Source organism: Triturus cristatus, chromosome 8, assembly GCF_964204655.1.
Source record: "Triturus cristatus chromosome 8, aTriCri1.1, whole genome shotgun sequence".
Classification (NCBI taxonomy): domain Eukaryota; kingdom Metazoa; phylum Chordata; class Amphibia; order Caudata; family Salamandridae; genus Triturus; species Triturus cristatus.
Window position 1 is genome coordinate 584,507,849 of NC_140591.1, and position 25,196 is coordinate 584,533,044.

At 47.1% G+C, this 25,196-nt stretch overlaps 1 protein-coding gene across 3 annotated transcripts in view; it reads left to right on the top strand.

Annotated features, from left to right (window-relative positions):
* The window catches only part of PIBF1 (progesterone immunomodulatory binding factor 1), an 848,309-nt gene that overhangs the window by 443,284 nt on the left and 379,829 nt on the right, over window positions 1-25,196 (top strand). The gene's annotated exons all lie outside the window — the stretch shown is intronic.

Genomic DNA, 25,196 nt, shown 5'->3' on the forward strand with positions numbered 1-25,196 from the left:
TTGAGTTTTTCCTTGTTCTGTTGTGCTCATTCAGTAAACAAGGAAAAGACCCATCCTACTTTTAGCATGATATTCAAGACCAAGAGTTCAGAGTTCAACCTAGTGTGCCTGCTTGCTTCTTTGAATTTTCTTTGTGAGCTTTCTCAAGTTTCAGGGCCTCAAAAGCCCACAGTCTAAAATATATACATACATTGCCTTGTTGGAGGCGTAAGCCGAAATGCGCAGGTGGTGTGGGGTGTTGCGACATGCAGAAATATAAATAAAAAAGAAAATGTGGTACTCGGACTAACCTGTGTCGTCAGTGTTGCAATCGAGTGCGGCTGAACCGTTGGATGAAGGCAGTTGTTGTGGGATAAAAATATATATATATATTCCATCAAAACATGAATTTGGCCGCACTCCGAAAATAATGTTTACACCATTTTATTCACCAGGTACATCTATCGCCATATCACCACCACCAATGTGTTTCAACCAAACAGGTGTTGCTCACGGTATTGTGAGTCCATCTTCACTTTACACCTTATATACACATCTCCCATTATGAGGCATTATGGGATCAGTAGTCACACATATCATACGAGTTGTTAAAAAAATTATTACAATTTATAGTGTTAGTCTAAAATGTTTTCAATTCATAGTGTTGGTCTAAAATGTTTGTCCAGTCAATGTCAGTTGGAATTGGGAATTGAATTCACATAACTTGATAATATTTTGCTACTAAATGATAGTTTTACTATCCCAATTTTTTTGTGGCTAGTATGGGATGTGCCGCGAAATATATTTCACCTGGTGCTTCTTATTGTTAATGTCACACAGTTCTTGTAATTGTGTGGGTCATGCATGGGGTGTGTCTTAAATCACCTCTACTTAGTGTGTGGCAACAGGATCTTCATGACACCTCCCTTCACGCTCACGTATTGTCGTAATTCCTATTATAATGGGTGTGTCCACTAAACCCTGTATTCATGCACTAAGGGGTATAGTTTCTCCTATCTAAATGCATATCAGGCAAATTGCCTATATAGTCTTTGTGCCCCCGTGATCCACACTATATATGTGTAAGTAATCTAAATGCCTGGAAGATTATAGGGTTTCTGTGTGATATTTTTCTACATCCAGTTATGTTAGTAGCGTTAGATCATATTATGCACCCGAATTTTCACTTAGTGTGTGAATAGTAAATCATGTTTATGTGATCTTTACTAGTTGTTTATCCCAACTAGCACAGTTCTTCTATATTCTTCAGTTTTTAATATTCAACTCCTGGACTCTCCACATTTCATCCATATCAGTAGTCATACAAAGGATTCGTAAATGAATATACAGTTCTTCATCCCCATTCATATCATGAGGGATCTTCATTTTAAACCTTATAATGAGTTGTGTCTCTAATCATCTCAGTTTGAGAGTCCTGTTTCATCCCCTCTCATTTTTGTGGACAGTTACTATTACAAAGTACTTCATGTTTAACCAGTTTTTATCAAGATGTGTAGTCATATGTTTTGCAATTGCATAATTCATGTCTTTGTTTTCAACGACTCTAATATGTTGTAGAATCCGTTTCTTTGAGGGGCAAATCATGCGCCCTATGTATCTCAGTCCACAGAAGCACTCAATCATATACACTACATACACAGAATCACAAGTGATTCTCTCATTGATGGTAAATATCTTGCCCTTCAAGTCTTGGAGCTCTTTCATATTTCTACCAATCCTGCATGCTTTGCTTTTCTCGCAATTAACCCCTTCGGTGCTCATGACGGAACGGTTCCGTCATGAGCCACGGTTGAGCTGTGCTCATGACGGAACCGTTCCGTCATGACCACGCCCGCGCAGGAAAAGATCAGCACAGCAGGGGAATCCGTCCAGCATGGAAGGGGTTAATGAATCCGACTTGTTGTTTTTGTAGCCAATTGCTCGATTTGTTCATCTTGAAATGACTCCTTACCAGCTTGACCCTCAGTGATGGCACTTTTCGATAAGTTGCATTGGGACTGGGCCCTAGTTTTCCTCGAATCTCCGGATCCTTTTTTAAGATATTCTAATATTTGTTCAGAATGTTTATGATCGTATGCTTTTCCTTACAATAGCTAAGTAGCATTCTGATGGTTGTGTGATCCTTCCTTATGTTTTTTCTCTCTTTATTAACTAGAGTTTGATCTTGTGTCATGGATCTTGCTGGTTCCTGTCCTTGTTTGATATCTCTGTATTTGTAACCTCTCTGTAAAAATCGAATTTCGGTAGCTTTTAAATTTTGATTCAATTTCGTCATTACTTGAGCAGCTTTGTTTCATCCTTAAAAACTCCCGATATGGAATACTCTTGATGATTGAGTTGGGGTGGAAGCTGGAGCCATGAATGATACCGTTAGTTGATGTTGGTTTCCGGTAAACAGTGGTTTGTATTGGTTTGTCTTTAATATACCCTGTTAAACATCCAGAAATTGTATCTTTTGAACGTATATTACATGTACTTCATTGTTGTTTAGTTCCTCAAAATACTCCCAAGAACTCTTTTTCCGTTCCATTTCATATAATAAATAGATCATCCATGAATCTCAGCCAAATTGCTATTTTTGCTGTATGTCTCTGGTTTTCTTCTCTAAGCTATGGTCTTCTCCCACCAACCCATGGTCAGGTTGGATTGGCTTGCAGAGAAGGAAACTCCCATAGCTGTCCCACATACCTGGGAGTAAAGATGATGGTTAAAAAGAAAGATGTTAATTCTTAGACATAATTGACGATGGCAATTAGTATGATGACTTGCAGAAGGTTAGTGGTCTTGATACCACCCCTGAAACGGGTCTTCTCTAACCCCCGGACCAGCCACAGAGGAGTATGCTTCCTACGCAAAAGCAATGCGCACGACGGCTGAAGTCCTTGACCTGAAGGTCCCCACCTTGGAGGTCAGGTCTAACATATTGACAGTAGTTCTCCAGATGGTGACAAATATCTTCAGAGCCTCTCCTGGATTTTAACAAGGCCTTGACAGACACCCTATTGGGGATATGACCTAAATCATGCTCTGGTCCACCAGTCAACAGCCAGATTTTGCAACACCATCACCCTGCCCTGTTGATCCTGCTTTTTCATCTCAGCTCCCCTCACCTGAATGTTTGGTGATGCAAACATCTGAAGGTAACACCAATCACAGCATGTTCCCATCTACTCCCACAGACAGTGTCAAAACATGTTGAAACCTTTGGCAAAAAAGTATTTTCATCTACAAACTTTGGGCTTAGATCCGTGAGTGCCAGCTGTTTACTGGGGTACTATTCCCATGCCCTTTGGGACTTGATGGCTCAGGCCCTCCCAGGTGTCCCCAAAGATCTCCGACATTTTATACCCCAAGTCATTTAGGACAACCGGGATGCTGCCAAGTTCACAATTCATTGTAGCTTGGACACTGCCGCTTCCATCTGGCGGGCCATTAGCACCGTTGTTGCCATTCACTGCCACGCCTGGCTGTGGCCCATTATTTTTTCAGTCGATGTCCATGCTGTGTGGTTTGGACCCACCTATTTGTAGACAAGGCAGGTTACGCTCTTGAGCGATTCAAGGAGAGCAATGTACGGCACACTCTTTAGGCTTATCTGACCCATCTTGCCAGTTGCATCAGCACTACAGTTCCTTTTGTGGTTTCGCCAGAGGTGCTGCATATTTCCAGCCAATTCAACCCGATTATGGCACCCGGCAGTTTCACAGTCATGGCTGTGGTGCCAACCGCCCCCCGCAACCAACGTCAACAGGCCGACCAGTCCACATCTTTTCGTTTTACGACTGGAAGTGCAAGCCCTTTTGGCCAAAGGGGCTTTTGAGTGTCCCTCTGCCAGAAATAAGATGTGGGTGCTATTCCTGCTACTTCCTGGTGCTCAAAAATGACCATGTCTCTAGCCTATTTTAGACCTGCTCACTCTCAATGCCTTTGTCTGGAAGGAAAACTTCAAAATGTTCACAGTATCAAAATTCTTGTCTGCCCTAGTCCTTGGGGACTGGATGGTAGCGTTGGACCAGCATGACTCCTTTTTCCATATTCCTTCCTTGCGGCCCTCGGTATTACATATGGTTTGTGGTGGGATAGGAGCATTTTCATTTTGCTGTGCTTCCTTTTGGGCTCACCAGTGTCCCTCTGACGAGAACAAAAGGGATGGCAGTTGTGGCAGCACATCTTCAGAGGTCAGAGTTGCCCTTCTTCCCTTACCTCAATGAATGTTGAAGGTGGGTTTACCCCAGGCAGTCGCCAACCACCTTTTAGACCACTGAAAACCTCTGGACCTCACTATCAATGTGCCAAAGTCACAACTGACTCCTTCTCAGACGCTCACCTTCATTGGAACCATTCTTGACCGGGATTGGTTTTGTGCCTTTACACCGAGAGAGTCCGGGACATTCAGTTTACAATCCCAATCTTAATTATATATGAATTACAGAGCACAACCACTTTTATGTCTTTTACTCCCAAGTCCAGGAATCGGCATGTTGTACCAATTTACTTTTGGTGCTCTGCGTCTGGGGGTGGGACAGTCTCAAAAGCAACTGACATCATCACGCTGGAGTGGCGCTTTTATAGGCTCTGCACATCATTTTCAGAGCATAACTGCGTCTGTGCACAGCTGCATGGCGCCACTTACCGGCACGCAGAGGTACTACTGAAAAGTTTCTGTATCCAGTCTAACGTCTGGGGAATATTTAAAAGGTAAGGAATCTGTGCCTGGATAGTCTCAACCAGAAAGAGATTTACTGAAGGTAAGTAGCTTGTTCGTTATTTGCCAATGCCAAGACTCAATTCTTATTGAAATATTCGTAATAACTAAGCAAACTACACATAGGACAGTAAGAGATTATGTAACGCTCTGCAGTAGCATTAAGTGACAACTTAAGCTTGCACTCAGCATGCGGTCTTTGTTCCCTTTTCATATTGGGGTCATTTATTGAGCCCTTCAAAAATTCAGATCCCACACTGCTAATAAACCTAAAAACCTACCCAGCTGGAGAGGTTCTATTTTACCATGCAGTTGTTATCCAAATCCCGACCTTGTAGCATGCTCTGAATTCCAGACAGGAATGTTTCTCTAGATGTGTAGCATCATTTTCCAACTGCATTACTTGTTAGACAGCCTTCTCTTGTGTGCATGTTTGGAGGATATCACATCCACCCTCCGCGGCTATTGTCTTCCCTGCTGTATACACGGTTGGGTACCACAGCTCATGGTGCAAAGTAACAGATTGAGCGTACATTCCTCCTAGTGCAAGAAAGATCATAGAAGATGCTAGATGGGGGTCCTCTGTGAATTCATGATGCAGTGTATGGCTGGTTGGCTAATCCAACTTGCTTTGGTCTGAAGCAGCTCAATTATTAGGATGGAGTGTCATCACTGGACCCTATGGTCGAGCTGACACTCAGGAATGCAATCTGCTTTCCCCTGAGAGCTGAGCAAAGGCCAGAGGCTCTAAGGAGGGTTTAAAATGTATCTTTCGATCTTTTGCTTTACTGTTTTTTCCAGTACCTCGTGGTGTACTCAGGGGCACAAAGGAGTGAAGTAAACCAATACCGACAATTCCTTAAGAAAGGAATTCACTGTAACCCAAAATATATGATGTGTGCACTACGGGTTTCCTCCCCACGCCAGCCTGAAAAATATAAATGTCCAACTTTCTCTTCTTTAACAAGTGCTGGGGCCATGAGCATGGAGAGACTATTTTAAGTTGACAGTGTGGTAATACAAAGGAGGCAGACCCATCTTGAAGTTGGTCAAAGGCGGTGAGATGCACTGTGCACTTTCAGCCTCGAGTAGCAACTTGAAAGAATGCGGATTCTCAGCTGATTATTTAAGGTATAGCATGATGGCTGATGCATAGAAAATAATAAATAAATGCTAACTTGCGGCCTACTGTATCATGAAAACATAATGCATTCTGGAGAGCAAGATTCGAATGTGGTTGGCACCTGCTTCAGTTGAATTGATATGCTATAGAGCATTTAGGCATTGAGCTCGGCCAAGCTAACCGATAGTAAGAGGGATACCAGAGGAGGACTTTGATTAATCTCTGCCTTTGATTAATCTCTGCCTTTGATCAGCTGGGTCCTGTGTTGCAAGAAGTATTTACTCCCTCCCACCGATCAGTCCTGTGACTTCCTTTCCTCAAACATCTATGAAGTTGCCGCCACTGCACATTGTTTTGCGTTAGATGGTGACGCCTTCGGTGCTTCAAAAGATGGGTCTGAAAACTGCGGAAGTAGTCCCTGCCATATGCCGCCTTACATACATTTCCGTGAGACGCACAGACTAAGGCGAGAACGATTGAATTGCGTGTATTCTGACAACCTATGTTAATGCGGCTCTTTTAGTTATTTTATTTTATGTGCAATTGCCTTAATGCTTATGATGAGATCGAGCTAAGCTTTGCAGTACATAAAAATCAAATACATAAATTGAATGGGAACTACTACTGGAATCACTGGGGATATATACATGTGCAGTACCGTGTGTCTATCTATCTCAAACATGCATTTACAATAAACTGTCACTGTAAACACACAAGGCGCAGATAATCCTAACGTTGTTGAGAATTTCCTATAAACTACTTTTGCGTCTAGTGGCATAAATACCCCAGGGGATGTAGGTCACGGTATTTTTAATGTTTTAAACCGTGTTACCTTTTGTTGCTTTTTCACGTTGCACTATCCTTACTATAAAAAGTCCATGCATTTACTTATAGAACGAAGTTGTAGCCCACGGTTGTGTTACATGTACTGAACATTATTAGTGTTACTCTGCCTATCCCTCGTGTTTTTTTCTTAAGTCTGGGTTAGTGACAGCAATGGCTGTCTAGCCAAACTTTTGTTTACACGTTCATTATAATAAGGATAATAATCATTCATGTGCATATACATACAGGGGTTTTCCGTCAGTCCTCTTCATCCTTTGGTTTGTTTTTTTTTTTTTTTTTTTTTTTTTGAAACCGTTTATTGCATCCATAAAAAGGTTACAGGTATGGGCCTACAACCGCACGGCCGGCCGCTAAAGCATCACAAATATAGTACATACAGACAGTAAAGGTCTCTCAGCGGTGTACAGTAGAAACACAGGAGTAATCAACGGTGCAGGCCTCACGGCGTCCTGCCACAGAGTACGGTTTCATTTTAAGGACTAACAACATCAACAAAAAACCACAACCGCAAGGCAACCCGAGATTCAAGATGACAACACTTGCTCCATAGTGGGGGATCCAGACTGGCAGGAAAGATCTGAAGAGGGGGATGGGAGGAGATCAAGGACTGGGGGGCCGCGTGCCCGCGGCCGAGCAAGAGGGTCCAGCTAGGGAGACGGAGCAGGCGAGGCAGCCGGCAGCTGTGGTGGCTCACAAATGCCCCCACGGTAGGCGTTCCAGGGGCCCCAGATTTTCACCCACGCCCCAGGCTTACCCCTCGCCACATACACCACCCTTTCACGGAACATACACCAATCCATGTGCTCTTTCCAGGCCGACACCGCAGGGGGCCTCTGGGATCCCCACAATTGAGCAATATCACGTTTCGCTATCATGCATCCCAGAGTCACCCACCGCGTCTGCGGAACCGAGTAGTCATTCGGTTCCCATACATTCAACAAGCACCTCCTCGCTTCGGGCAGCAGCGCTACACGCGTGACCACACGCAGGACCTCATGCACACCACGCCAGAATCGCTCCACCTTCGGGCACTCCCACAGTATATGCATAAAAGTCGCCAACGCACCACAGCCACGCTTACACAGTCCGTCCACGGCAAAACCCATACGTAGAAGCCTCGGCCCCGTCACGTAGACCCGGTGAAGAATCTTGAGCTGGACGAAACGAAGGCGAGCCGGGATGGCCACCTCTTTCGGAGAGGCCACCGCGGACATCCAATCCTCGTCGTCCAGCTCCAGCCCGTCGGCCACCCAAGCCTCGCGTAGACTAGTTAACAGGCACGATCTATCATTAATCAGCTTCTTGTATATGAGGGAGATCGTGCTGTCCGGGACATGGCCATCCAGCACTCTGTCCTCCAGGGGGGAAGACTCCGGAATGGATGCAACATCCGGGAAGACGGAGCCCAGCGCATGGCGGACCTGCAGGTACCGAAAGTACTCACTGCCCTGCAGCTGGAACTCCGCCTGCAGCGTCTCAAAAGTTTTGAATCCCCCCCTCGTCCAGAGATCCCCCACTGTGCTGATTCCGATCGTGTCCCACTTCTCGAAGCCCTTCGATGTCCACAGGGAGCCCAGTCTCTCAGAGGCATACAGTGGAGACGCCCGGGTCAAACGGTCCTTCCACCCCATAGCTGCATTAGCCGCGTGCCAAACCCGCACCATTACACGCGTCGGTCCCGTCAGACGGGAGTCAGGCGCGCCAGAGTACAGCGCTCGATTGTAATCGCCACCGGGCAGGAGCATCTTGTCCATCTCGAATGCCGGGTTCAGGGCGGGCCCGTAAAGGCCATGATTAATTGCAGCTAGCTGGGAGGCCCAGTAATACCGTTTAATGTCCGGGAGGGCGACCCCTCCATCGTACCACGGGAGCGTCAGTTTAGCCAGAGCAATACGCGGCCTCCCGTCCCAGAACAGGCGCCGCTGAAGGCCCTCCACCTCACGAAAGTAGCGTGCCGGGACCATATCCATAGTGTTCTGGAGGGCGTAGAGGAAGCGCGGCAAGGACATCATTTTAAACAAGGCCGCTCGACCGAGCGGCGAGAGCGGGAGACGCCGCCAGCGCACCACATCCTCCTTCAAACGCTGGAGAGGGGGCAGCAGATTCCGCTCATAGCGGGCCTCCGGGTCAAGAGTGATATATATACCCAAGTACCGGAAACCCTGGGAGGCAATCTGGATCGGGCAGTCCCGCGGCAGGACCGGAGCCTCCCCGGAAAGCACGTAGACGCAGGATTTCGCCCAGTTAATGACTAGGCCTGAGTTGCGACCGAAGGAGCGCAAAACATCAACTAGGACGATCAGGGACTTGCGCGGGGAGGCGAGATACAAAAGGATATCGTCCGCGTAGAGGGACACGCGGTCCTCGTGCTCGGGGGTCCAGCGGAGACCACGGATGGAAGGGTGCCACCGCAGCCACTCCGCCAGGGGCTCCAGGGCCAGGGCGAACAGAAGAGGCGACAGGGGACAACCCTGTCGCGTGCCCCGCCCCAGCGCGAACGGGGTCGACACACGCCCGTTCACCACCACCTGCGCCATCGGGCCCGAATATAGTAATTTGACCCAGCTGATGAAACCCGGGCCGAACCCAAACTTCGCGAGCATCGCCCAGAGATATGGCCATTCGAGCGTATCAAACGCCATGGTAGCGTCCAAGGACGCCAAGATGGCTGGCTCCCGCACAAATGGGACACGCGCAAGCACGCCGTGCAAGCGCCGTAGATTAAGAGCCGTGTTGCGGTGTGGGATAAAGCCCGATTGGTCTTGATGGACCAAATCGCCCACCACGCCAACCAACCGGTTAGCCAACACCTTGGCGAGGATTTTGGGCTCCGCGTTCAAAAGCGAAATCGGCCGATAGGATGTGACCCGTTCACGGGGCCTCCCCTCCTTGTGGATTACCACAATTGTGGCCAGACGCTGGTCCGGCGGGAGGGAGCCCCGCGAGTGGGCCGCGAGGAACATCGCACGCAGGTGGGGTGCCAGCACATCCGGGCGTAACTTATATAGCTCAATGGGAATGCCATTGGGGCCCATGGCCTTGCCGGATGAAATCGAGCGAATAGCCGAGGCAATTTCGTCCGAGGTGGGAGGGACGTCCAGCGAATCTCTGTCTTCCGCCGTAAGGGAGGGGAGTGCAATATCCCGAAGCAGGGCACGGGAGTCCGCCTCCGAACAGGGAGAAGCAGGGGAGTAGACTCCGCGGAAATAATCCGCGAAACAGGAGACAATGGCTTCCGGCTCCGTGGCACACGCACCATCCACACTCTCAATCAAAGGCACCACTCGGCTCGCTCTCTCTCTCTTATCCAACCACGCAATCAATTTACCGGCCTTATCACCCACATCATACAAGCGCCCCTGCTGCTCTCTACCAAGGCCCCTGGCCGCCTCCGTGACGAGGGCCCGGTAGGCCGCCTGCTTTAACTGCAGAACATGTAACTTGGCGTCTGTTACCCCGTTCCCCAGGTCACCCTCCAATTCCGCAATCTCGGCCTCCACCCGGGTCACCTCCTCCCGCTCACGCCGCCGGGCACTGGCAATAAAGGAGAGGGCCTCCCCTCTAAGAACCACTTTGAAAGCCTCCCATAGGGAGATGGCAGATGGGACCGACCCCACATTCTCCTCAAAATAGCGCTGCAAGGATGTGATCAAGTCGGCACGAATGGTGGGGTCGCGCAGATACCAGGCGTTAATCGGGGCCACCCTGCCATCCCCCCTCGGGAAGACATCGAAATGCAACAACAATGGGGAGTGGTCTGAAATACCCCGTGCCAGATGGCGCACCTCTCCCACCCTCCCCGCATGGGCCGCTGGGACAAGGATGTAATCAAGCCGCGAAAGACTACCATGGGCCCCCGAGTGGAAGGTGTATTGTTGCAATACGGGATGCTTTAGGCGCCAACAATCCACCAGGCCCAGTGTGTCTAAAAGGCCAGGCAGCCACGCCTGTGCCCGGGGGAGGTCCCTAGGGGGATGGCGATCCATAGATCCAGAAACAACCGCATTAAAGTCCCCTCCAACCACCAATAGGCCACTCGGAAGTTCCAGAAGGAGGCGCCCCAGGTCCGCAAATGTAGTGGCCTGTAGCCCAGGCGGGACGTACACCGACACAAAACTGAACACTCTACCCTCCATACGTCCCGCCAGAGCAATGTAACGTCCCCTCTCATCGTGGTGCACCTCATCAACCTCCAACGGGAGCGAGTTCCTAACCATAATACCCACCCCCCGCGAGCCTGAGGTGAAGCCAGAGTGGGCCGCCAAACGATATCCCCTCCGATTCATTGCATGAAAGGTGTTACCTATAAGGTGCGTCTCTTGCAGAAAGACAACATCTGGGGAAATACGTTTTAAATACTGCAGGACCACACCACGCTTAATCCTATCCCCCAGGCCGTTAACATTCCATGACAACACAGTCAAGTCCCTACCCCCCATCATACGTCGAAACAATCGGTCGTCCCCCACCGAGCAGTCTAAAGACAACAAAACAGTTGCAGGATTGCCTTGCGGTACGAACAAACAACACACCCCCCCCACCCCCCGGTCCCAACAAAACTCCCCCCTCCCTGCACCCCTGCATGAGCCCAGACAGCCCCCCCAAAGTGCAGTGTGCCTGTCGCCCCATAGCTAAATACTAACTAGTCCCCCAGAGGAGGAGGGAAGCCCCCAGCAGACCCCACATGACCTCCATGGGAGGGGAACCTACAGAAGCAGTATGTGGTGAAGGAACAATGTCCCGAGTAAGGCAATACAGTCACCCCTCAATTCTGATCCAGCGGGCCCTCCTCGCCAGCTGCGCTCCCCCCACCCCCCCGGCCCCGATCCCCAGGCAAGGTGTCCAACCAGTCCCCAGCCGCCTCGGGCCGGTCGAAGAAGTGCGTGCGACCATCCACCTCCACCCGCAGCTTAGCCGGGAAGAGCATTGAGTACTTAAGATTTAGGTCCCTTAAACGACGTTTGATGCCAATAAAGCTCTGCCGCTGCTTCTGGACCGCCGGGGTAAAGTCTGGGTAGAAGTTTACGTCCATGTTGTCCAACCTGACCGGTCCCTGTTGCCTGGAGGTCTGGAGGATGGCATCTCGGTCCCGAAAATTAAAGATTCGGGCAATAAGGGGCCGCGGCGGGGCACCGGTCTTAGGGCGGCCCCCGGGGACCCGGTGGGCACGTTCCACCGCAAAAAACTTACTCAGCCCCCGGGGCTGGAGATGGGTCAGGATCAAGTCTTCCACGAAGAGATCCGCCGCCTCCGCCTCACGTCCCTCCGGCACACCAATAATGCGGATATTATTCCTCCGGGCGCGACCCTCGGAATCCTCCAGTCGCCGGTCCATCAGGGCGCTCGCCTGGCCAAGCCGGCGCACCTCCTTCTGGAGGGCCACCACGTCAGTCGTGAGGCTCGTTGTGGTGTGGGTCAGGGAATCGACTCGGTCGTTCGTCTTTGACAAGTCCGCCCTCACAAGGCCCACATCCACCAGGACCGAGTCAATTTTTTGCGACAAGGTATCAAAACGCTGGTCCACTGAGGCCTTCAGTTCAGCGATGGCGCCCATGACGTCCCGGAGGGTTAGATCCACTGGATGGGCAGGTGTCTCCGTCGGTCCCACCGGGGATGACCGCGTTGTCTCCGGAGAACCCTTTTGGAGCGTGTAGCGGTCCATACTATTGGCCTGGTGCGCCGTGCCACGGCGGGTCGTCTTCACCTTCGCCCGGTCGCCATCTTGTTTGGTGGCCATGCTGGCCCTTCCACCGTCGTGCCAAGATCTCCAAACGGGCCGTCACACCAGATCACGGGTGTCAAGGAGGCGACCACAGAGCCGCGGGTCGACCCACCGCCGGCGGGCCAGCTGGGCACCTGGACAAGGCCACACCACCGCACCCCGCTCCGCAGCCCGACCTCGCCAGAGAGCAAGGAGGGCGCAAAAGCGAAAGTGAAAGTGCGGGGTGCGCGAGTCGCCCAGCCCCGCTCGCCGCTGTTATTCACCTTGTCCCCGGATCGCGCCACTACTCCAATCCGGGGGGCCGGCGAGGAGAAGGCCGCAACCTTCAGTCGATGTTCCCACCGGTGTTCGGGGTCCGATTCGAGCCCAAAAAACGGGTAGTGCCTCAGCTCGGGTTCCCCGACACAGTCCCCTTAACAAGGACAGGATATTTCCAGGATTCATTCAGGAGGTCGCGGAGGTCCTCGGGAGCCTCGCACCTACGCGGCCATCTTGGTTGCGCGCTAGGCTCCTCCTCCCCATCCTTTGGTTTGTTAAGCTGTCATTCACATTTTGATTCCGCCCTCCACAGCATCAGACAGTGGCTTTGTCCTTGGACTGTCTTTACTGTGAGTGATTCATTTTGCTGGTGCGCATCTGGTTAAAAAACATCGAAGTGCCAGAGCTAGTAGGTTAATCTTTGCTTTCATTTCTGTTTTCGTTAAATGTGTTTTAAGTGAACTTATTTTTGTGATCAGGCATTTATTTATTTTTAAAAATAGACTTGCTCTTGGGCTGGCAGCATTTTTACTTTTCATAAATTTAAAACTTGTAATGCCTGTTGCATATATTTGTAAGGAAAGAATTGCAGGCTTGACAAGGTCAGATGTGTTTGCTTCGGCAACTGCTTGTTTTTGATTGAGAAAATGGGTAATTGTGCTTATTAATGATATTCTAGAAACTACCTGACATAACTTGAGCAGGTCAATGAGGACACAGTCTGTTCTCAGAATTCTTTTGGGTAATTTTTCAGTATGTACATTGCTCATAAATTGTTAACATTGTTTTCTACACATGCCAGTGAAGACTTGAGTCCCGAGGGGACATACACATTTTTGCTATTTACCAAAAGTCACACTCTTTTTCTCTCAGAATTCTTTTGGGTAATGTAGGCCTGCTAATTTTCTGCACTTTCCATTGAAGAGTGGAGTTTGGAAGGGACAAACACATTTTAGCTGTTTACCAAATGTCACACAGTTGTATTTCTAGGTGTGTCTGAGAAATATGGGGGTAGAATGAAATGAAATCTCAGTATCATAAGGAGCTTCATTTGCATTTGGTTTCTAGCACCTTTGCAGAGTCACCTTTCTTTCAAGTATCCATTTTTCAGTTTTTTCCATAGAACGGGTTTGGTGAAATAAGGCTTCAATTGGCCATAAGAGTTTAAACGACTGTGGCAAATGTGGTCGTTGGCTGGAGGGATTGAACACTTTTCAACAAACAGCCATAATCCTTGTCAGTGACAAAAGTCACTACATTAACCTGTGTTTAACCCTCTGGGAGCTTGGCAGAAAAGCAATCAGGCTTAACTTAGAGGCAATTTGTAAAGTATTTATGCAGCACACAAACAGTTATAAGGTAAATACAGAACACCAAGAAATCCCACAACATTTTAGAAAAATAGATTACATTTTAATAGGTTATTTGACACCAAAACAACAACAATCCAACCAGTAGAACCGGAGTTATGATTTTTTTTTTAGTTTAGGGTAAAAACTAGCACCGAAAAGATCAAAGCACCAACCATGGACACCTTGACCGGGGCATAGTTGAAATTATGGCAAACCAGTATTCAGATACACAAAGTGTATTTCCTGGTCTCTCTTTCCCTTCGAACGTGGAAGAAATTTCATGAAAGTAATTGTCTACAAAGGTAATGTTCAACAGTGGCTTGGCAGCTGGCGGTGTCTTATGAGGAGACCTTGTTGGGGAGCTGCTGGACGAAGTTGCAGTGAAGATTTCTATGTTCGGGCTTAGTCTCTTTTATGGAAGTTGAAAATCTCCAGCGGGACGAAGCTGCAGACTGTAGCCAATGAGGGCTCCACGAGGCCGGATTCCCTTCTGGACAGGAGTCCCTGAACTGGATTTGATGCTGCAGAGGAGAACATGCAAAAAGAACAATTGATAGACAGAATGCAGAACAATGTCTTACATTCACCCCAATACAGAGATCTGGGACTAAATCCATCGTTTTTTTTGCTCACCATGCCTTTCCAGTTTGGACCCAGCCATATGCAAATCAGTCTTGACCCTGCGGCAATGGGAACAGCCCAGCCCGAACTGCCAGGCCAGGTCCTCCCTGGACTGGAAGCAAGCATCCTAGGACGGGTTTCAGGGTTTCAGCCCTCATCAGCCAAGATAGCTTGACTCTAGTGGCATGGAGAGCACGGGACCCACGTCTGGGCATACCCGTCCCACTCGGGGTGAAAAATGCAAAAAGAACAATTAATGGGCAGAATGCAGAAAAATGTCATACATTCACCCCAGTACAGAGATCTGGGCCTAAATCTATTGTTTTTTTGCTCACCATGCCTTTCCAGTTTGGACCCAGCCATATGCAAATCAGTCTTGACCCTGTGCCCAATGGGAACAGCCCAGCCCGAACTGCCAGGCCAGGTCCTCCCTGGACTGGAAACAAGCATCATAGGCCCGGTTTCGGGCTTTCAGCCCCTATCAGCCAGGATAGCTTGACTCCAGTAGCATGAAGAGCACAGGACCCACGTCTGAGCATACTCGTCCCACTTGGGGTGACAAATGCAAAAAGAACAGAGGAGAACATAGCGGGAGCTACTGTGAAGTCAGGCCATCCGGTAATGCACCTTGGCCCGATCAGCAAGCAGGTAGGTCCAGGTCACCTTTAGCTTCTTAGGGCACTTTTGGGCTGAAAATGTAAGTCCCATGTTTTGGATTTGGGCCGCTTTAGGGCCAATTCCAAGGGTCCTGGGCTGGAGCGGCACCTATTGGAGGGTCAGGATTCACTCAGGTGGAATCTAGGTGCGTGTACAACATGGCAACGCCTTTTCTGTTCCTGAGGATTTGATCAGGATGCTTGCCAACTACACCTTAGAGCTTAGTTCTGAAGTCCTGGGTTCAAGTAGAAAAGCATGACTCAAGCAGCAGGGCAGTCTTTTGAGGACACAAGGCAGGCTTAGGCAGCAGGGCAAAGTTATTGGTGTGCAACAGGTCAGACCTCTGAAGTACTCAGCAGGTCCAGAAGTGAACTTGAAGAGTGGGCCTGAGGGCTCCTAGTTTTCTACATACCTGGTGCCAGCTTTGAAATGGATGTAATTTCTGGAGTAGATCCCCCCCCTGTGGAAATGTGGATTTTCCTGGTCAGTTATGTCCCCTATCTTGGACCCCAACGGTTCTATGTGCATGTCGCAAGTACATGTATGTTCCCTCCAGTTCCAGTTATGAAGACGCAAATACATGTGCGTCCACCGTCAACATGTCCTCTGTCAGATCCGCCATGAATATGTCGGATATTCCATTCCTAAATATAAAAGGCCACCGGCTTTATATGGTTCACTTATGCCATTTTACAGTCCAAGGCAAGTAGGCCCTGATTCTGTCATCAAACTCCTTTTGCCTTCTGCCTCTGAAAGCTCCAGTCTGAGCCTGCATCTGTGACCATGAACTCTGTCTCATTCTCTGCGCGGCTCACGAAGCCTGACATCAGCCTATTCTCTGCCAAGAGCTGTATTTCACCTTCGAATTATCTGCTTCCCCCTCAGCCGATGCATTCCTGCCTAGTAGCTTAAGTAAACATTCTTCCAGTTACCAAGTAAGAGGCCCGGTTTCTCTGCCCTCATGCAAGTAATTCATAGCCCTGTTCTATGGAATATTCCCATCCCCTCGCATTCAGTGTAGACACTTAGACGCTTGTACACACACGCACAGTCAGTATAGAATAGATTCTGTCCGAGAGTCCTTCTTTATGGATAACATAGTTCTTTAAACATAGGATGTTAGATATGATTTGGGATTAGGTTGATCTGACCCCCAGACTTTTCGTCTCCACATGTAGAGCTAATGTCAAGTTTCCCTTCACCCCCTAGTTACACGTCAATTACACGTCATGCTGCTGCGCGCGCATCTATGTCAAGTATTATCTTATAGATCCACCTATGCATGATATCATAGCCAATCATGTGTCTTTTTACTCCTTGTAAACACCCATTTTCGGTTACGCAGGTACCACGTCAAGTTCCTTATCAATTATTACGCCTACTGTATCTGCTTCATTATAACGTATGTACTATAAAAGTTACTTCTTGTCAATAAAGTATGTACTTCACTTCCTGAACCCCGTGGTGATGGAACTTGAAGCATCCGATTATAATCGATTATTGGAATAAAGCCCATTCAGAAACTCTAATATCACGGATTCTGCCTCTCATTTTACTGAGCTATTTTATTAAGATTATGTATCAAATTCAGTCCCGGTAAAGGAATTTTTATTTACCACATGATGGCGCCCGAACAGGGACACTTTCTCATCTCACGCGCCGGCGGTGAGTTGTAGGCCCGGTCTCCTGCCACAGCTGGACGGACAATTACGCGTACCAGCAGGATTTCCTGTATCTCCCTCCGGTCAAGCGGGGGCGACTGAGACTACGATCAACACCCAGACGAGGCGGTGAGAAGTGCGAAGTATCCCGACCAGAGCCTTGCTGAGAGAGCAAGATCCGAGGTATATCGAGACCCACCAGTTCGAAGTCTAGCCCAGTTCCCGACGAGTCGAGTCGAGTCCAGTCCGGTTCAAGTTCAAGTTACTGAGGCCTTCCGTTTCCGAAGCTACCCGGTGAGTACCATTTCTGGGGAGGCATTTCTGACGTGCACATAGGTTGTGCCGGTCAAGACGGGTTTGGGTACACAAATCCGGTCTGCACTGTTTTAGCAGTGTATCTGTACTGTTTAGCAGTATATCAAGTATTCCGAAGTATCTAGTAAGTGTCAAGAATTAAGCATGGTGATTTAGTTATGCAGACGATCATCATTGTTGTTTCAGTTAAAGGTTTAATGTTTTAATGTTAAATGTGTTAAACGTCTTGCATATTGTGGTATGAATGGTTGTTCATTAGTGTGCTTTTTGTATTAAGTGTGTTCAAAATTAAGTATCGGATCAGTTGTCAATATGCCGCTTTTTTCGAAATTAAGACAGATCACTACTAGGAAAGGGGTACTTGAAGAAGCCGTCCCTATTCCTCCTAGGGATACTCCAGGGCACTTTATGTATCAGAAGCATGGCTTAGATGCCATATTATTTCTTGATTTATGGGTAGAGTATACCAAGGGATTGCCGGAAAGTCAGAGGTGGCCCACAGCGGGAACCTGGGATGCAGAGTGCATCATGAAAGTCGAGGAAGAATTATGGAAGAGAAAAGTCAGACAGTCACAGAAAGACGCTGTTGAGTTATGGCGTAAAGAATCTCATAGACGTACAGAAAAAGCACGTAGACAGGAAGAGACGAGTAAAGAAAGTTCAAATAAAGTTCAAGAAAATCTATTAATTGAGGAAGGTATCCGAGTGAAATCGGAACAAGTAGATAGACAAAGAAATGCCCTTATGAATGGTATGTATCCTCTTCTAGCCGAAGGATTACCTAAGGCTGCTCCAGAGATGCCAAAAGACTTGCCACCCCCATTATTTCCAATTAAGGTACATCCTAAAGGACATCCCAGAACCGCAGAAGATGTTTTTCTTTCCTCATATCTAGATGACGCAGCTCCCGAGTATGCTAACCCCGCACCACATAGACCGTCTGGCGGGGGGGTTCAACGTCAGGATCAGGTATCTGTCCCTGTGCAACAGCAAGTCCCGACACTAGCTTCGGCAAGCACATCTGTTTCCGCATCTGTCTCCACAGTCGATTCTACAGTAGTGTCCACACCTATAGTTGCTGTGTCACGTTCGACGAATCCTTTCACACCCGACGCCCCAGATGGGGCCACGGGAGGTGCTAGCAATACTTTTACGCCACCTAGAATAAATAAACTTGTTTTTCAAGAGTCAGCGCATTCACGTACACCCAAATTCGTAAGTGAACGTGCGCTTAAGGAACTTCTTATAGATTGTAGATATGACCCGGTGGTCGGTAAAGAGGACGAAATGGTCCTGGCATCATTACGTATCAGACGAGCCGCAGGGTATTTAGCGAGGTTACCAGGAATGACTGCGCATCTAGATAAAATATATCATTTTGTTCAAACAGGGCGAGATCCAGAATGTATTAACAGAGCTATGGAATTCCAGAAAGTAGAGATACAAGGGGAACTGCTACGTTTCCTCATAAACTGTGTGATCAGAAATCAAGACCGACCGGGGGTAGACCCGGATGCAATGCATATTCTTACAAAATGGAGCCAGAATATATCAGAAGGAAGACACGATAAGCAAAATTGTATAATAGCCATGTGCCGAAAGATCCGTAAAGAAATAGAACGGATACACGAAGAGAGATTACAGACCGACGAGTTCGAACAAAGCGAGGAAGAAGGGTCAGGACCACCCGCAGGACAGTTGGACGCCATAGCCTATGTAGGTAGAGGAAGATCTTGTCATAGGGATCAGACTAGATGTCATATTGACTCAATACGTCCGATATGTCCAGATAATAACAGGAATTTCCAAATACCTATAATTAATATAAGGTCTAACGAGCATTCGTTCCAAACTGCTGACAAACTACTCCGAGAACGAAGGGGTTATCATTTTCTCGATTCTATGGATGAACAAGATTTAGCCAGGGCGGCTGTCCACTGGGTGGACAGTCCCGGAAATTATAGTGATGCTACAGTAGTACGCACATTTTTGAATCTCACCCCAGATGAACAGAGGTTGGCTGGGATTTATATGATTCAACAACTCATTATACTATATCGGAGTCAGCATTCGGACCCTGGTCCGTTACCTGACATATTGACTGAATTGCTTACAAATAAATGGAGAGGTCCAGGTACTGAATTAATTAAAGAAATTCTAATGTCAAGAAAACAGTATATTCTTTTTATATGCTCAGAGCATACCTCATTGCCCAGCAAGGAAAGAACAACGTATCACATGGATAGACAGAATCCCTTACGAGAAGTACACCCACCCAGAATGGTCAGTGTTAGAAGCGGAAGAAAAGGCCCGAACTGCAGGAGCAGGACTCGGGGATAAAACTAAAGCACTACCAGGTTTGCTAGTACAGGTACTGCCACGTTTATTAACTACGAAAAAGGAAGATTGGGGTACAATTTCAGCCTGTAAACAGAAGCAAGATGAAGACACTAGTGATTACTATGCCCGATTTGAAAAATGTTTTGGTATAAATAGTGGCATAAAAGCAAGTAGCGAATCATACCCGCATCTGTTTGTAACAAAATTAGTAGAAAATGCTCTGTCCCCGGTAAAGAATAGAGTATTAAAATTCGAGAGTACCTGGCAAGGTAACACTCCAACACAAATGTTACAAATGTTACAGTACCATCACAATAGAATTAAAGAGGAACAGGAACATGAACACAGACGCATGAAAGACACAAAAATGAAAATGCTAGTTGCCCAGACAGTACCAGCTGAAGGACATAAAAAGGGTATGACACATTCCGATTCAGCAGGACCGGTAAAAGGGACATGCAATTATTGTAAGAAGCCAGGTCATTACGTACACGATTGTCCAGTTTTAAAACATAATATTGCCATAGGTAAAACACAAGAAAGACCACGGCCACCCAGACAGGATCAGAATGAACAAGGAGCTATGCAGCATGCCCAGGCCATGCCAGCCGCACAACAGCCAATACAGTTTGTGCCAGCTGCACCACCGTTGCCTGCTGCTGCCACACAGACCACAACACGACAAATGTATCAGACTGCACAGTATGAATATCCTGAGTATCAGCGTTACGCATGAACTAGCCTAGAGAGGGAAGTTGACTTACCCCTTATCGAGATTCCTGTAGATCAAGAAGGACCTTATGTACATAGTGAATTATTAGGTCAAGATAGAAAATTCTTACTCGATACAGGGGCAAGTCGAACAACTATAAAACGTAGTGAAGTTCCAGGGGCACCCCTCTCAGGCTCTCAGAATATCTCCCTTGGTTTTTCAGGAAAACCTATTGTTAATGAAGTATCACAGCCTCTTCCACTTACGATAGGACCTTTGACACGAACTACAGATTTATTGCTTACTAAATCATGCCCAGAAAATCTGTTAGGAATTAAAACTCTGAAAGCCCTAGGAGCCATAATATGTTGTTCTCCGGAAGGAGTAAGGTTGTTTTTACGTGATTTTAAAGGTCACTATGTGTCTAGAGACATGGATCCCCGACTACAGACTTTACCTACACATCTATGGGCACAAGGCCCTACTGATGTTGGTTGCATGAATATTACACCATATCGAGTCACACTCAAGGCAGGAGTGGTGCTACCACGAATGCGACAATACAAGTTACCACCAGATGCTGTAGTGGCTTTACTACAAATCATTGACGAGCTAATTGCCCAAGGAGTAGTTGTAGAAACAGACTCCAATGTATGTAATTCACCGATAATTCCGATTCTTAAACGAACAGATCCTACAGCCCCGCCAGTATATCGATTGGTTATTGATCTGCGCGAGTTAAACAAATGCATTGTGCCACAATTCCCTGTGGTCTCAGATATCTCGTCATTATTGACAGCTATTGATTCCGAAGCAACATTCTTTACTGTAATTGATCTAAAAAATGCCTTTTTCAGCGTCCCAATAGATCCGGAAAGTCAATATTTGTTCGGATTCAGTTTAAATGGGCGTAGCTTTAAATTCTCACGCGCACCTCAAGGATTTACAGAAAGTCCCAGCATCTATAGCCAAGCACTGAAACGAGAACTTGACAGTATCCACATGCCAGTTAACACCGCTCTGCTTCAATACGTCGATGATCTGCTGATCACCGCAAGAAGCGAACCTGAATGTGAAAAAGCATCGCTGACAGTTTTACAATTCCTAGCCGAAAAGGGGCACAAGGTGTCCCCTTCTAAGCTGCAATTCTGTGTCCAGCGAGTTGTTTACCTTGGACACTCGCTGTCCAAGGAGGGAAGGCAGCTTACACCCGACCGCATTCAGTTAATAGCTAACATGCCAATACCCAAGACACAAAAGGAAGTACGAGCTTTCATAGGCCTCACGTCATATTGCAGGCAGTGGATCCCTCAGTACGCATTTCTAGCAAAACCACTCATTCAGTTAACCACACAGGAGGCAGCCACACCGACTGTTCTCCCTTGGACTCAGGAACACACACAAGCTTTTGAAAGCTTAAAGAAAACTTTATGTCAAGCACCCGTTTTAGCAACGCCATGTTACAGAAAACAGTTTACACTCTTTGTTACAGAACGCGAAGGTGCTGCCTTGTCAGTACTCACACAGGAACAAGCAGGAGCACACAAACCATGTGCTTATTTTTCTAGTACATTAGATCCCGTAGCTCAGGCTTTGCCTGCATGCCTGAAATCAGTGGCAGCGACAGCTTTGGCAATCAGACAAAGCGATGCTATAGTGTTGGGACATCCATTGACAGTTCAAGTACCACACGCAGTAGAGGTTCTTGTGAATAGAACGCAAACACAACACCTGACCATAGCAAGACTTACAGGATATGAACTTACATTGTTTCAGCCACATATAGAAATCAGACGCTGTAACACATTGAATCCTGCCACACTTCTACCTGTAATAGGAACAGACCCACTAGCCCATGACTGTATTGAAGTTATTACGATAACAACGAAACCCAGACAAGACTTAACCGATGTCCCATTATCAGACCCAGACCTGACATTGTATGTAGACGGTTCATGCATGAGAACAAGTACAGGAGAGTTAGTGGCCGCTTACGCAGTCACAACAGATACTGAAGTCATTGAAACTAATCGTATAAATACTTTGTCAGCTCAAGCCGCAGAGCTCATCGCTCTGACACAAGCCTGTATTCAAGCCACGAATAAAAAAGTCAACATATACACTGACTCACGTTATGCATTCGGAGTTGTACACGACTTCGGCGTGCTGTGGCGAGAGAGAGGTTATTTAACTTCCCACGGTGCCCACATTCAGCACGGACCCCTCATTCATGCCTTATTAGATGCAATACATCTACCCGCTGCAATATCAATCATGAAATGTAAAGCTCATACGAAGGTTACTGATATCATTTCTCAAGGCAATGATCTAGCCGACAGAACAGCTAAACAGACTGCTCAAACTCAAATCCCCGACGTGACAAAGACAATAGTCCCGACACATTGCATGACAGTTAAAGATCCTACTCTTGACGTAATTGACATACAGACACATGCTACACCAGATGAAATAAAGAAATGGACTGAATTAGGGGGGATCCAAACGGACCAAGGATGGATGATGAAGGAAAAGTCTGTATGGTTCCTTCCTGACTCAATGGTCCAAGTTATAATAAACACTATACATAGTCCAGCGCATCTAGGAGAAAAAGCTATGCTAGACAGCATTCAACACATTTGGTTCAATAAACATTTACGAGCAGCAGCAAAACAAAAGGTCCGTACCTGTATGATCTGTTGTCAGTTTAACCCAGGAAAAAGCGTTCCCGTAGAACAGGTGGATTTCATATTCCTAACCATCCTTTTGAAGTACTCCAGATGGACTATATCCAGATGGAACGATGTCGAGGATTCAAATATGTTCTTGTAGTTGTCTGCGCTCTGTCCCGTTGGACAGAGGCATACCCGGTTTCAGATTACACTGCCCCGACTACTGCCAAACAGTTGGTTCGAGAATTCTTCCCACGATACGGTTTACCACGTGCTGTTTACTCAGATAACGGCCAGCCGTTCTCATCCGAATTAATGAGACACGTTTCACTTCTGTTAGGATATCAGTGGAAATTCCACTGTGTCCGACACCCCGAGGCAGCAGGCCTCGTAGAAAGACATAACCAGATCCTGAAAATCAGAATGTCCAAAATATGCAGAGAAAAAGGTGTCGACTGGGTAGTAGCGCTACCCGTTGCACTCTTTTACATGAGAATGGTAGCACACTCTCGAACAGGGCTATCCCCGTATGAGGTGATCTTCGGCAGACCACCGAATATGTGGGGGACGCCTATACCTCGCAAAATAACTGATGTTGACTGTAATATGCTGACAGATTACTTGGCTTCCTTGATGTCTGCACTACAATCTTGTCGTTCACAGGTAGCTGCAGCTTTTCCCGACAACACCGAGGTGAAACCCCATGACGTTGTTCCGGGTGATTTGGTGTTTGTGAGGAATTTCGACCGAAAGACCCAGCTGGAGCCCAGGTGGAAAGCACCCAAGTTGGTCCTGTTGACCACGAGGACAGCCGTGAAGATCGAGGGCCGCAAGGGCTGGATTCATTCAAGCCACGTCAAGAAATTTCATGGACTATCCTCGGATATAGACATTGTGCCCTGCACTCCCTCACAGACTGATTCAGAACTTCCCTTTGTTGAACAAAATGACTCTAAGAACTATAAACTAAAGCTTAGGCCCAAACAGTCGAGCAATTTGATTGTTTAAGTCCTCTCCAAGGTGAAGCGGTTGAATTGTCTCTGACATGTATCCCTTGGACCTGAGTAGAGAAAATACCCGGAAAATGTTGAAACGACAGGCGTATTGTAAATCACTGCGTAGCTACTGTATGGGGACATTATTAATTCTGTTTTTATTGAGTCTTTTAATAATTATTACGAGTATGTTGTTACACATATATTACCCTATTTCTAGACATGTTTATAATGTTACTGCTGAACATTCTTTTAGTGACTTACCTCCGCATGAATTATCTTATAGACTTGCGCTGCGCAATAACACATTCATTAGTATGTTACATCATTCCCATCAGACTAGTAATGCCACCAATTGTTGGGTGTGTGGCCGACTCCCTCCCTATCAGAATTATGAAGGAGTCCTGCCTTTCTTTCCACATCCATTCACACATAATGGCTCCTGTGGAGCATGGTTTAGTTTAATCAATTCCATAGACTCAGACACAGCAGTTTACCAAGATCATTGGATATGGGGAAACCTGAACCTAGTCTTACTCAAGGTCTGCTACCCTGACAAGGAGGGTCGCCCCAAAAGAACAGGAACTGATCTAGAAAATGAAGTATATGGATTAGGTAATTTTACACCTAATCTCATGATTCTAAATGTCGTATCCGAAGTTGAACTAGTCTTGCCCACCATGACAGTATTCCCAGCGAAGGGTGAATTGTGTGTAAGAAAGGTTGGTTCCATACCTATGGGCCATAGTAAATGCAATACTATAGTAGAATTCCGTGATCAAGGCAAATCTTCATTTAGAGCTTCTCGCCACTCCTACTTCATATGTGGTCAGACTGCATATATGCGTCTACCTCCAGATTGGGATGGTACCTGCTACATTGCATTCCTTTTGCCACCTGTTTTTCTAGCTCCTCCTGATTACTACAGAAATATTCATTTAGTACACAACAGAAAGCGGAGAGATCTCCCCATTGTCGATTACACTGAAACGGCATGGGACAAGTATGTAGATTTTAATAAAGGCATCTTTCCCTATATAGGTACTGTTACTAATAGTAAGCTGATACGTAGATTAACAAGAACCCTTGAAGCAGTAGTGAATGAGACTATTTCCGCCTTAGGCAATTTAACAGAAGAGCAGTCTGCTATGCGGATTGTTGTGCTTCAAAATCGTCTTGTCCTTGACGTCATCCTGGCTGATAGGGGCGGAGCTTGTAGG